Here is a 9,451-nt window from a genome sequence, read left to right on the forward strand (position 1 = left end):
GTACAGTAGTACAGTATCTTTATTTCTTGCCTGTTCACTCTATGCTACCCCCTGTATGCCAGCTGTTGTACTGTACTGTAAGATTTAAAATGTTTATTTTTTGTGTTTGTTTTTCATGTATTATTTATGTGAAAAGTATTGTAAACCTATTACAGTACAGTTCTATATAGCTGATTGTGTTAGTTGGGTACCTAGGCTAATGTGTTTCGTTTAGTTTGGCTTGGTTTGTTGATTTATTTTTGTTTGTTGGTTTTTATATTCCATATATGAATGAAATCATATGGTATTTGTCTTTCTCTGACTTATTTTACTTAGCATAATACCCTCAAGGTCCATACATATTGTCACAAATAATGCCTACATTTTTTTTTTGCCAATTTTAAATACAGTTTTATTTAAGACACTGCATTTTCCACTTACAGTACAGTGCTTGTAAAGTGCAATGTTATTTCCTTTCCCTGTGCACACATTCCATGTTCAAGTATCAAGAATGCCCAGTTTACTACAGCAGCTCAACTTTAAAACTGCCATGGAATTTGCTACAGATTTGGGTCCTTCAATGTTGTGTGGAACAATGTTAACCCTATGCTAGGCTGGCTTAATCAACCTCTTCAATGGTGGGCTCAGAGGAGGCACCACCAGATGGAGGAGCTCCACCACCAGGGAAGCCCCCAGGCATTCCTCCTGGCATGCCTCCTGCGCTCTGGTACAGCTTGGCAATGATGGGGATGCAGACTTTTTCCAGCTCCTTCTGCTGATGTTCAAATTCTTCCTTCTCTGCAGTCTGGTTCTTATCAAGCCAGTTGATTATTTCATTACACTTATCAAGAATCTTCTGTTTGTCCTCATCATTAATTTTGCCTTGAAGTTTCTCATCCTCAACAGTAGCTTTCATGTCGAAAGCATAGGATTCAAGAGAATTCTTCGAAGACACCTTATGCCACTGCTTCTCATCTTCAGCTTTGTACTTCTCTGCTTCCTGAACCATGCGTTCAATGTCTTCCTTGCTCAAACGGCCCTTATCATTAGTGATGGTAATCTTGTTCTCTTTTCCTGTGCTCTTATTCACAGCAGAGACATTGAGGATGACATTGGCATCAATATCAAAAGTGACTTCAATCTGAGGAACACCACGGTGGGGGCAGGAGGTATGTCTGTGAGTTCAAACTTGCCAAGCAGGTTGTTATCCTTGGTCATGGCAAGCTCACCTTCATAAACCTGAATGAGTACACTGGGCTGGTTGACCGAGTAGGTTGTGAAGGTCTGCGTCTGCTTGGTGGGAACGGTGGTGCTGCACTTGATGAGGACAGTCATGACTCCACCAGCAGTTTCATTTCCAAGGGAAAGAGGAGTGACATCCAACAGCAGCAAGTCTTGAACATTTTCCGATTTGTCTCCAGATAGAATGGCTGCCTGGACAGCTGCACCATAAGCAACAGCCTCGTCAGGGTTGATGCTCTTATTCAGTTCTTTCCCGTTGAAGGAGTCCTGTAGAAGTTTCTGAATCTTGGGGATGCGGGTTGAACCACCCACCAGGACAATATCATGGATCTGAGACTTGTCTAGCTTGGCATCCCGAAGGGCTTTCTCCACAGGGTCCAGCGTGCCACGGAACAGGTCAGCATTCAGTTCTTCAAATCGGGCACGGGTAATTGAGGTATAGAAGTCGATTCCTTCATAGAGGGAATCAATCTCAATACTGGCCTGGGTGCTGGAAGAGAGAGTGCGCTTAGCACGCTCACAAGCAGTACGAAGGCGACGGACAGCCTTCTTGTTCTCACTGATGTCCTTCTTGTGCTTGCGCTTGAATTCTGCAATAAAACGGTTGACCATCCGGTTGTCAAAGTCCTCTCCACCTAAGTGGGTATCTGTAGATTTGACCTCAAAGATTCCATCCTCAATAGTGAGAATTGCCACATCAAAAGTGTCACCACCTAAATCAAAGATCAGCACATTTCTCTCTGCTCCGACCTTTTCGTCTAAGCCATAGGCAACAGCAGCAGCAGTTGGCTCGTTGATGATTCTAAGTACATTGAGCCCAGCAATAGTTCCAGCATCTTTGGTAGCCTGACGCTGAGAATCATTTAAGTAAGCGGGTACTGTGACAGCAGCATTGGTAACAGTCTTCCCAAGGTAGGCTTCTGCTATTTCCTTCATCTTTGTCAAAACCATGGATGACACCTCCTCTGGATAGAAACTTTTTGTCTCTCCCTTGTATTCTACTTGAATCTCAGGCCTGCCTGCATCATTCACCACCATGAAGGGCCAATGCTTCATATCAGACTGGACAACAGCATCATCAAATCTTCATCCAATGAGGTGTTTGGCATCAAAAACCGTGTTGGTGGGATTCATTACAACTTGGTTCTTTGCAGCATCACCGATCAATTGTTCGGTATCAGTAAAGGCGACATAGCTTGGGGTAGTTTGGTTCCCCTGATCATTGGCAATTATTTCCACCTTTCTGTACTGGAAGACACCCACACAATAGGTGGTGCCAAGATCAATGCCAACTGCAGGTCCCTTAGACATGGCGGCTGGAGTGCAGGCCCAGGTCCACTGGAGGAGAAAACAGCAATCTGTAAAGCTGCCGCCACATTCAATGAGACCCAATGCCTACATTCTTAACCACAGTTATTTACTGCCTTCCAAATAGTCCAGTTTTACCACAGCAGAGGCTATAAGACGGTTTGGGTTCCCATTCATCAAGAAGGTTTTTTTGATCCAGATAATAGAATGATTATGGTAAAATCTAGGTGAAGGGTAAATGGGAGTCTTTGTAACTATTCCTGTAAGTGTGAAATTATTTCAAAATGAAAAATTAACAAAAAAAACACTCCCCCAAACTATCACTATTTGTAGATAACATGACTTTATATACAGAAAACCCTGAAGACTCCACAAAAAAAAACTGTTAGAATAAACAAATTTAGTAAACTTGCAGGATACAAAAATCTATATACAAAATCTGTTGCGTATCTATACACTGATAACAAATTAGGAGAAAGAGAAATTAAGAAAACAATCCCATTTATAATTGCATCAAAAAGAATAATATACCTAGGAATAAATTTAACCAAGGAGGTGAAAGACCTGCACACTGAAAACTATAAGACAGTAATGAAAGAAATTGAAGAAGACACATATAAATGTAAAGATATTCCATGCTCATGGATTGATAGAATTAATACTGTCAAAATGTCCATACAACCCAACAGACGTAGAGAACAAATGTATGGATATCAAGGGGAAAGGGGGGGCGGTGGGAGGAATTGGGAGATTGGGATTGACATATATACACTATTGATACTATGTATAAAGTAGATAACAAATAAAAACCTACTGTATATAGCACAGGGAGCTCTACTCGATGCTCTGTGGTGACCTAAATGGGAAGGAAATCCAAAAAAGAGGGGATATATGTATACATACACCTGATTCACTTTGCTGTACAGTAGAAAGTAACACAACATTGTAAAGCAACTATACTCCAATAAAAATTAATTTTAAAAAATGTCCATACAACCCATACTACAGATGCAATGCAATCCTTGTCAAAATTCCAATGGCATTTTTCACAGAAATAGAATAAACAATCCCAAAGTTTCTATGGAACCATAAAAGACCCTGAATAGCCAAAGCAATCTTAAGAAAGAAGAACAAAGCTGGAGGCATCAAGCTACCTGATTTCAAACTATCTTACAAAGCTATAGTAATCAAAACAGTATAGTATTGGCATAAAAACAGACACAAAGATCAATGGAACAGAATAGAGAGCCTAAAAATAAACCCATGCTTATATGGTCGATTAATCTGTGACAAAGGAGGCAAGAATATACAATGGGGAAAGGACAGTCTCTTCAATAAAAGGTGCTGGGAAAACTGCACAGACACATGCAAAAGAATGAAATTGGACCACTATCTTACACCATACACAAAAATTAACTGAAAATAGATTAAAGACTTGAATGTGAGACCTGAAACCATAAAACTCCTAGAAGAAAACATAAGCAGTAAGCTTCTTAACACAGGTCGTAGCAATGATTTTTTTTTTTTATTTGACACCAAAAGCCAAGGCAATCAAAGTAAAAATAAATACATGAGACCACATGAAACTAAAACCTTCTGCTCAGCAAAGGGAACCATCAACAAAATGAAAAGGCAACCTACTGAATGGAAGAAAATATTTGCAAATCATAAAGCTGATAAGGGGTTAATATCCAAAATATACAAAGAACTCATACAACTCAACATCAAAACAAACAACCCAATTAAAAAATGGGCAGAGGACCTTAAAAGACATTTTTCCAAAAAATACATACAAATGGCCAACAGACAAATGCAAAGATGCTCAACATCACTAATTATCAGGGAAATGCAAATTAAAACCACAATGAGATACCACCTCACACCTGTCAGAATGGCTACTATCAAAAGACCAAGAAATAAACAAGCGTTGACGAGGATGTGGAGAAAAGGGAACCCCAGTGCACTGTTGGTGGGAATGTAAACTGGTGCAGCCACTATGGAAAACAGAATGGAGGTTCCTCAAAAAACTAAAAATAGAACTACTATATGACCCAGCAATTCTACTCCTGGGTATTCATCCAAAAAAAAAAAACAAAACCAAAAACACTAAATTGAAAAGATATATGCACCCCCATGTTCACTGCAGCATTGTTTACAATAGCCAAGACATGGAAACAACCTAAACGTTCATCAATGGATGAATGGATAAAGACAAACATGGTGTGTGTGTATGTGTGTGTGTATTGATATAGGTATAAAATATTGGAATATATAATGGAATATTATTCAGCTGTTAAAGAAATGAAGTCTTCGGAATTCCCTGGTGGTCCAGTGATTAGGACTCCGAGCTCTCACTGCCGAGGGCCCCGGGTTCAATCCCTGGTCGGGGAACTAAAATTCCACAAGCCACACAGTGCGACCAAAAAAAAAAAGAAAAAAAAAATGAAACCTTGCCATTTGTGACAACATACATAGACCTTGAGGGTATTCTGCTAAGTAAAATAAGTCAGACAGAGAAAGACAAATACCGTATGATCTCACTTATATGTGGAATCTTAAAAAAAAAAAAAAGAGAGCTCATAGATATAGGGAGCAGGATGGTGGTTGCCAGAGGTGGGGCGTGGGTGAAATGGCTGAATGGGGGTCAAAAGATAGAAATTTCTATTTATAAAATAAGTCATGGGGATGTAATGTACAGCATGGTGACTATCGTTAATAATACTGTATTGCATATTTGAAAGCTGCTAAGAGAGTAGATCTTAAAATTTCTCATCACAAGAAAAGAAATTTTTTTAACTATATATGGTGACATGTTAACTAGACTGAATGTGATGATCACTTCTGATATATACACATATCAAATCATTATGTTGTACACCTATAACTAATATAATGTTATATGTCAATTACACCTCAGTAAAAAAAAAAAAAAAAACACCACCAAAAATTAAAATTTGGCAAATTTGTTGAAAATGATCACAAAGGCCAGAGTGTTGAGTATTTATTATGTATCAGGCATGGGGCAAAACACTTTATGTGCATTGGTTCATGTAATTCTCACAGCGATGCTTTAAGTACTACAACTAACCCCAATTTACAAATGAAGCAACTGATGTTCTAAGAAATTAAGTAATCTGGCAGGGGTCACACAGCTAACAAGCAGTAGGTCCTGGACTTCAACCATGATCTAGGCTGATGCTTCTTTACTATAGCACCCTGCTTGGATATGGGGTATTGGTATTTTAAGCATATAGAGGTGAATACATGATATTAACCAATACCCATTTACCCACATTCCGTGTTATCAAATCTTAATTTTAGCCCATTTTTGTTTCAGACCTCACTCATTTTTAAGAAAAAAAACCATTTCAGATAGGGTTGAGAACCCCATTGTACTCTTCCCAATCCATTCCCCATTTTTCTCTTCTTCTTGTTAGTTAGTAATACAGTATTAAAGTTCCCATGCATATTTTTAATAATTTTACACCATACATATACATCCATAAACAATGTATACTATTAGTGTATGTATTTTTCAACATTTAACAAATGAGGTCATACTGTATCATGAGGCAACTTGGTTTTTTCACTCAACATTATGTTTTCAAGATACTAAATGGTGTCTCTGTGCAGATTTTTTAAATTACAGAATCAAATTTATCAGTTGTTCCCTTTATGATTTGTGCTTTTCTGTTTTGTTTTGTCTCGTTTTGTTTAAGAAAACTTTTCCTGTCCTGTGATCATGAAGGTTTTCTCCTGGGTTTGGTTTTACATTATATGTAATAAAGGCTTAATTTTATTTTCCCTCAAATTATCCCCAATTCTACCAGAAGCATATACTGAATGATGCTTCCATCTCCCCGCTGATTTGATATCCCACACCTGACATACATGCAGGGTCCATGCTCATCTGAGTATATTTCTGGGCTCTCTATTCTGTTCCAGTGTTTTTGCCCCTCCCTGCACCAAGCACAGTGTCTTAATTACTGTAGCTTCATAGGAAGTTTTGTTTTGTTTTGTTTGTTTGTTTTGGCTGCACTGAGCGGCTTGTGGGATCTTAGTTCCCTGACCAGGGATTGAACCCAGGCCTCAGCAATGAAAGCATCGAGTCCTAAACACTAGACTGCCAGGGAATTCCCATGTACCTTTATAGGAAGTTTTGATATCAGGTAGAGCAAGATACTCTGCTCAGTTCTTCCAAAATCTCGTAGATATTTCTCCCCTATTTTTCTATTCTCTGCAACAGTTTGTAAAAGAGGGACTATCTGATCCTGGAAGATTTGGTAAATTTCTTCTGTAAAACTGCCTGAGCCTAGTGCTTTTTAAGGTAGAAAATTTGTGAATATTAACTCACTTCCACTAATGTTTATTGGTTTATGGAGGTATCTGTTTTCTTCTTGAGTCACTTTTGATAGATTTTCTAGGAAAATATTCATTTCTTTTAAGCTTTCAAGTTTACGGGCATAAAGTTGATTGTAGTTTTCTCTTATGATCACTGAAATCTCTAATTTACCAGCAGGACTGTCGTATTCCCTTTTTTGTTCCTAAAATTATTTGTCTTTTCTTGACCATTGTTGTTATTTTCTCACTGTACTCATTCCTTTTTTCCCCAAAGAACCAATTTTTAAATTTTGTGGATCCTCTCTCTGATTTGTTTTCTACCAAACTCATTAATTTATTTCTGCTCTTTACAATTTCCTTCTTTCTAATTTACTTTGTTTTTCTTTTTTCTGTTTTCTTGAGTTGAACATTTAATTCATTTATTTTCAATTTGCCTTAGTTTTTAAATTAAATGTAGTTAAGATTGTAAAATTACCTTTATTACTTCAGCAAGATAACACTAGATCTTTTATTTTTAAATAATTTAAGGCTGACAGAAAAGCTGCAAAAATAATAAAAGAATTCTTATGTACCACAACTCAAATTCCACAAATGTTACCATATATATACACACACTTAATGGTATATATTATATATTTTTCTAAACTGCTTTGTTTGAAAGAAAGTTGCTGACATAAAGTTGCTTTTTCCCTCATATTTTAGTGTGTATTTTCTAAAAACAAGGTCATTCTTTTACACAATTATGATACAATAATCAGATATCAGGAAGTTCACATTAATACAGTATTATAATCTATAGATCTTATTTATATGTCACCCGTTGTCTCACTAATGTTCTTTATGGCAAAAGGATCCAATTTAGGATTATGTATTGCATTTAGTTGTCACGTTTCTTTGGTATCCTTTAATCTAGAACAGTTCTGCATTTCTTTGTCTTTCATGATCTTGACAATTTTGAATAGTACATGCCATGTATTTTGGAGAATGTCTACCAATTTGGGTTTGTTTGATTTTTCCTCATGATTAAATTCAGGTTATTTCTATAACTTTGGCAGAGATGTCATACAAATGATGTGTCCTTCTCAGTGCATCTTATCAGGAGACACATGATATCTATGTCCCATTACTGGTGATATAAATTTTGATCACTTGGTTGCAGTGGTATCTCCAGGTTTCTCCTCTGTAAAATTACTGTTTTCTTCTTCGTTATTACTAAGTGTCCTATAAAGGAAATTCTTTGAAAATATGTAAATACGCCATCTTTCAACAAAATGTAACCCACTAGTTTTAGCATCTATTAACGATTATTGCCGAATGGTGATTTTCTATGATTCTGCCTACATTTATTAACATTTTCTGTGAGGAAGAGCTTTCACAAGTTCTCCATTTATTTATTTATATTGATATTTGTATGAACTCGTGGATTCATAGCAGGGCCTGGGGGGAGAGTAAGGCAGCTGGGGCACAAAATTTAAGGAGGTACTTACTCTCAGCATTGTGCAAGCGCCTTCTGAAAAGCAACATGTCTAGGGCCTTTTTTTCCTGTCTCTGCTTCTGTTCTCATCCCTCCCCATCTAGCAGTTTTACAGTCATCTCCACCCAGCCCTACAGGTCCCTATTCCAGAGCCAGGTCGTACAGACTCAGTCTGGAGTTTCCACCCAGTGGTCATATTGTGGACTTGACAGATCTTTTTGCTGAACAAATGGGCCACTGGGCTCATACCTAGGTCATGAGGCTGTATCTGTCTCCTCCTATTTCTTAAGGCCTATATCTTGCAAGGGATGTGGTCTCAGGTAACATTTCGCAGCTTCCTTTCATGAGACAAGGTAAAGTGTTCTGTCCCCCACTCCCAGTTCTTGCTTTTAAACACTGAGTTGGTCCTGATCCCCCTTTATATGTGGAGCACATTAGCTGCCTCACCAAGGACCTAACCACTTGCCATCATTGCCTATTACTAGACCAGGAGCCCAGCAACATTCAGCCCTGCTCACACCTGTGCTTTGCTTTTCTGTATCTGATCCATGGAGATAACTTGTCTTCTATCCAAGACCAGCTGTGTCTTTTTGTTTATCTTTTCTGTATATTACCCATCAATACTATTGTCTACAGCAGAGGAATTACCAAAGTATGTGCCATCTCAAATTATGTGCCATCTCTCCTATTCTTCATTCAGAGATATTTAACCTATGACTGTATAGACACATTATAAATGATCCATTACATTAGTTATGTTTTTCAAACTTCCTAATGAAATTTATATGCTCTCTCTTTATTTTATCTAGGTATTTGAAATCTAGCTAATAATATATTCCAGTGTTAAACACAAGCTTTAGATTTCAAATAAGGGAAGCTGGAGAATTAAATGCAAACTAGACAGGACAGCTTCGTAAGAAAATTTGATTACCACTGTAAGATAAAGAAAAAGAATAAAATGAAGGAATTAGTCCTACTAGATATTACAGATTAAGCTTTTTGCTTCTGTGTCAAATACATAAGAGAGAGAGGGGTTATTTTTGCCTTACGTATGCATGTGAATTTTGTTTCATTAGCAATTATGATAATGGATCTGCTCGTAGAGGA

The 9,451-nt window shown here is 37.5% G+C and overlaps 1 pseudogene across 1 annotated transcript; it reads right to left on the reverse strand.

The window, feature by feature from the left end:
* Positions 1-348: 348 nt before the first annotated feature.
* Positions 349-2,578, reverse strand: LOC309651977 (heat shock cognate 71 kDa protein pseudogene; annotated as a pseudogene). The gene has a single exon. The product of its transcript is annotated as a heat shock cognate 71 kDa protein pseudogene (transcript).
* Positions 2,579-9,451: the final 6,873 nt, after the last annotated feature.

The sequence above is a fragment of the Balaenoptera physalus genome (assembly GCF_965194825.1).
Source record: "Balaenoptera physalus genome assembly, chromosome: X".
In the NCBI taxonomy this organism is placed as follows: Eukaryota; Metazoa; Chordata; class Mammalia; order Artiodactyla; family Balaenopteridae; genus Balaenoptera; species Balaenoptera physalus.